Source organism: Myotis daubentonii, chromosome 10 (assembly GCF_963259705.1).
Source record: "Myotis daubentonii chromosome 10, mMyoDau2.1, whole genome shotgun sequence".
NCBI classification, from domain to species: Eukaryota; Metazoa; Chordata; class Mammalia; order Chiroptera; family Vespertilionidae; genus Myotis; species Myotis daubentonii.
This window is the reverse complement of record NC_081849.1, coordinates 39,866,808-39,872,279: the sequence shown is the minus strand read 5'-3', so window position 1 is coordinate 39,872,279 and position 5,472 is coordinate 39,866,808. Positions and strand designations below refer to the sequence as shown.

The window sequence follows — 5,472 nt, the reverse complement described above, 5'->3', positions numbered from 1 at the left end:
TTCTTCTGTAAAATAGTTTATCAGTAGAGCCTACTTCATAGGATCATTCTGAGGTTTGAAGGAGTTAATACATGTAAGTGCTTGTAACAGTGCCTATACATGCATAGTATCTGTGTGTTGCTCCCCATTCCCCCCTTACAGTGCCCCTCTCTTTTTATAAATATACTAGAGGCCCGGTGCACAAAAATTTTTGCACTCGGGGGGGAGGGGGAATCCCTCACCCCAGCCTGTGCCCTCTCGCAGTCTGGGACCCCTCGGGAGATAACGACCTGCTGGCTTAGGCCTGCTCCCGGGGTGGCAGAGGGCAGGCCCAATCCCTAGGTGCAGCCCCTGGTCAGGCTCAGAGCAGGGCAGATTGGGGAGTTGGGGCACCACCCCCTGTCATGAACAGAGCAGGGCCAATCAGGGGGTTGGGGCGCTGCCCCCTGTCACGCACAGAGCAGGGACCATCACGGGGGTTGGGGCTCCATACCCTGTCACGCACAGAGCAGGGCCAATCAGGGGGTTGGGGAGCTCCCCCCTGTCACTCACAGAGTAGGGCCGATAGGGGAGTTGGGGCACCGCCCCCTGTCAGACACAGAGCAGGGCGGATCAGGGGGTTGGGGCATCGCCCTCTATCACCCACAGAGCAGGGCCGATCAGGGGGTTGGGGCGCCACCACTGTCACACTCAGGGCAGGGCCGAAGGGGAGGTTATGGCTCTACCCCATCACACACAGAGCAGGGCCCATGGGGGTGGGGGGTGGGGCACCGCACCCTGTCACACACAGAGCCGCAGGGCGATCGGGGGGTTGGGGAGCTACCCCCTATCAGGCACAGAGCAGGGCTGATCAGGGGGTTGGGGCGCCTACCCCTGTCATGAACAGAGCAGGGCGAATAGGGAGGTTGTGGCCCCACCCCCTGTCACACACAGAGCCGCAGGGCGATCAGGGGGTTTGAGCGCTGCCCCCTGTCACGCTGATCCCGGTGCCGGGAGGCATATTACCCTTTTACTATATAGGATAGAGGCCTGGTGCATGGGTGGGGGCTGGCTGGTTTGCCCTGAAGGGTGTCCTGGATCAGGATGGGGGTCCCCACTGGGGTGCCAGGCCAGCCTGGGTGAGGGGATGATGGCTGTTTGCAGCTGGTCACACATTCTTCAGGGTGAGGGTCCCCACTGGGGTGCCTGGCCAGTCTGGGTGAGGGGCTGAGGGCTGTTTTCAGGCTGGCGGGATTTTCTTTTTCTTTTTTATTCTGGGCCAGGTTTAGCTCTGACTCCAGCTCTGAGGCCTCTGCTGCTGAAAGCAGGTATCTGGTTTGTTTGTGTTCTATAATCGAAACACTGTATCAACTCCAGCTCTGAGATCCCGGCGAGCTGAAAGCAGGTTTCTGGGGTTTTGTTTAGCTTCTATATTTGTAAATATGGTTCAAACTGCAAGCTCAGAGGCCGGCAAGGCAGGCGGGGAACGTTGCAGTCCTCCGTCACTGAAGCAAGCAAGCCTCATGTTAGTTTCAAGCTGCCTGGCTGCCGGCCGCCATCTTGGCTGGCAGTTGATTTGTATAGTGCCCTGATTAGCCAATGGGAAGGGTAGCGGATGTACACTAATTACCATGTTTCTCTTTTATTAGATAGGATTTCCTTTGTCTAAGTGATTTCTTTTCTGAGGGATTAATATCCCTTAAGTGTAAATCTGGAAATATTGTACTAACTTTACTATAAAATAGTGTAAATAAACAGATATGGTGATTGCCCTCATGTTGTTTATAATTTAGTGAATAAAATTTGAAAAAAAATTGAACCTATGAATGCTGGATTAAGCTTGTAAGGATAGTAAAACAATAAATATATAAATAAACAAATAGTCACAACCTGTGATAAGTGATATGAAATGACAGTGAAAAACCAATGGTAAAACTAATTGACTGCCTTCCAGGAGTTCACTGGCCAGCAAAGAAGACTTAACAAAAAGAAACAAAACAGCCTCATGTTAAAAGTATTTTTATAAAGTAAAATTAAGTAATATTAACAAGAGTTGAAAAGTATACATACACACTAGCAAGAATTCTACCAACCTTAACAATGCCTGTTTAAATATATCACCAAATGCAAACAATTGTATGTTTAGACACAATTTATATCCTGCCTTTCCACTTATTTTTTGTCATATGTGTGTGTGTATCAAGTTCTACAAAGCTTCACAATTACATTTGAGTGGCTTCCCAATATTTCATCAAATGGCATATGTATTCTCTTAAGTTGGACACATATGCTAGTCTTAATATCTTACTTCTGCATAAGTAATGATCCAATAAAATAATTATATTGATTTTTTTAATCTTTTTTATTTCTACAGAATTCTTCTAGAAAATATTTTTCTTATTTTGAATAGTCTTCTTTGGATCTACTTTAATAAGTGAGATTATTGAGTCCAAATGCATGATTTATTTTTTCTGACCCAACTTTTCTTTCAAAATTAAATTAATATTAATGTGTTCCAATTTTAAAAATATTTGATTTGTGTATAAAAATTCAAGCAACCGCCCTAGCTGGTTTGGCTCAGAGGATAGAGTGTAGGCCTGTAGACTGAAAGGTCCCAGGTTCGATTTCAGTCAAGGGCACATGCCCTGGTTGTGGGCTTGATCCCCAGTAGGGGGCATGCAGGAGGCAACCGATCAATGATTCTGTCATCATTGATGTTTCTATCTCTCTCTCTCTCTCTACCTTCTTCTCTGGAAATATATATATATATATATGAATTTTATATATAATATATATAAAATTCAAGCAATCAAAAAATGTATAAAGTTAAAAAAAATCCTAGATGAAGGTTAGCAGACACCCGACCAGCAACGTCAAGGCGGCAGGGCTCTGCTCTGCTCTGATGTGGTCTGGACTCACACACACTTCTGGGTGCAGCAGATCCCAGGCTGAGATGGAGCAAGAGGACAAGGTGCTGAGCCAGTGGCCGGCAGCTCAGCACCAGTTTTCAGAGAATACTGACAAGTCAATGTGCATCTTGGAAATGCCTCTATCTCCCGGAAGCAGTAGAGTGAACACTTCTTGGAACCATGGCCTATCAGGCATTCAACACATTCTTCAGTGTCCACAGGTGGAGAGGATCCTCTTGGTTTCTGCTGAGGTGCCCGGGCAGAATGTGAATGAAATGAGGCCACAGTTCAGTGTGTTGCTTCCTGAGCATGGTGTGAACTACTGCCCCTAAGTGACACTCCCTCCTTCCCAAATGATTTACTGTCATGGAATGTCTCCTTCTCAACCACGAATGATGATTTTCAAAGGGCCCCAGATGATGTCCTTAGGAGGGTCCAATATTCCAGGGTGGTCATGACCTTCAGTGAGAATCTAAGCATTCCCCCCAATGGGCCACCAGTCACAGCTCCCAGTAAGATCCCACATTAGGACACCAACAATGCCTTATTCTGGCCACCCTACAGTACCTTTTAATAGAGACTCCTTTACACCTAAAATGTTATTGCCCTCAGCCATGCCGTCTGCTGAGGGCCAGGCAAGGCTGTCCTCTTTGTCCCCTAGGGATCCCCACAACTGTGGAATATCCCCAGCTGGGTCCCCATTATTGCTGACTTTAGAATCCCAGGACTCTTTTGTTAGCCAACCAGCCTCCCAGGAAGACCCCTTCCTCCCTGAGCAACCCATACCTGCTCCACAAAGTGCAGAGCAGAAGTGCAGGGCCCTGGAAAGAGCAGCCAGGAGGAGAGCCCTGGTTGCAAGGCCTGACTGCAGCCAATATGAGAACTGTGGCAAAGCTTACAGTAAGCGCTCCCACCTTCTGAGTCACCAACACAAACACACAGGTGAGAGGGTCTATAAATGTGAGTGGGAAGGTGGGAAGTGGTCTTTCTTCCATTCTAATGAGCTTGGACAACATATGCGGATACACACCAGATACTGACCACAGTATCATGAGCCTACATTGATACATCATAATTACCAAAGTACTCTCTCTTTTGAAGAATAATTTTGTTGGATACCTTAAACATTCCACTCCATTCTCTTCTTGCATGCATAGTTTTTACAGTTTCTGAAGAGAAATTCAATGTAATTTTTCACCCGTTCCTCTATAGGTAATATAGTTTTTTTTTCCCCTGGCTTCCTTAAAATTTTTGTCTTTGATTTTTTAAAGTTTAAATATGATGTGAATAGGTATAGAATTTTTGGTATTCATCCTTCTTAGTGTTGCCTTTCTTTCTCTCTCTCTCTCTCTCCCTCTCTCTCTCTCTCTCTTTCTGCATTTCTGTTTTGGAGATTTCTATTGGCATATCTTTAAGCTCACTGAGTCTTACCTCAGCTGTGACCAGTCTACTGATGTGCCCATCAAAGGCATTCTTCATTTCTGTTAGTCTTTTGATTTCTAGCATTTCCTTTTGATTCTTTCTTAGAATTTCCATCTCTCCGCTTATATTACCTATCTGTTCCTTTATGTTATCCACTTTTTCGAGTAGAGCTCTTAGCGTATTCATTGTAGTTTCTAACATTTCCAATGTAATAATTTCAAAATCTCGGCTGTATCTGGTTTTGGTTCTGATGCTTGCTTTGCCTCTACAGAGTCTTTTGTTTTTTAAAAAATGTTTTGCTTTTTTACCAAATCTTGTAATTTTTGTGGAATGCCAGATAGATTATCAGGTAAAAGGAACTGAGGTAGGTAGGCCTTTAGTGTGAACTTTCATGTCTTTCTGTCTAAGACTTGGGTTGTATTCATGTTTGCTATAGCTGCAGTTTCAGAGGCTAAAATGTCCTTTAGTTTCCATGTTTTTGACTACCCTGTGGTTTTGGGTTTACCCAGCGACTCTTTAAATAAGGCCTGAGGTTTGAACTTCTTTAGGTGTATTCCTGTTATTATAGAAGAGCCCTATTGATATGGTGCGTAAGGTGAGAGAGAGGGAAAGTGATCTATAGTCCCTGATTAGGTCTCATTCTTTTAGTAAACTTGAGTTGGGTATTTCTCTTCTCACATATCAAAGGCTAGAGTAGGCTTGTGTTTGGTTATTTCCCTTCTCCCACCTTGGGTAGGCTCTAGTAAACCTCCATGCAGCTCGGTTCCATAGGGTCAGGCCTTGTTGAGACAGAGAGCTCTGGAAATATTTCAAAATGGTAGTTTTTCCCGCTCCCCCTGCTGGAAGCATGAGGTATTTTTTTCTCTAATTTTCACAGTTTGAACCTGACAGAGCAACTGAAAGTAAAAACCTTGAAAGTGTGGGCTCACACGGCACTGAGAATAAGCCACCCCTTAGTTTTGAACTTTTCCTGTCCATCCAGCAATTCATCAAATAATTTAGTCTTCCCACTGAGATGGGCTCAAGTTGTGGAGATCTGCTCCGTGGCTCCTCCAGTTTTCAGGGTAGCACAGAGGCCTGAGACCTCCATTCCCTGATGTATTTAAGAAGAGTTGTTAATTTTCCATTTGTTCAGCATTTCTCATGTCTGGATGGGAGTGATGATTTCTAAGCTCTTTGCATG

At 45.0% G+C, this 5,472-nt stretch overlaps 1 pseudogene; it reads left to right on the top strand.

The window, feature by feature from the left end:
• Positions 1-2,911: 2,911 nt before the first annotated feature.
• On the top strand, positions 2,912-3,907 carry LOC132211483 (Krueppel-like factor 17; annotated as a pseudogene).
• The last annotated feature ends 1,565 nt before the right edge of the window (positions 3,908-5,472 follow it).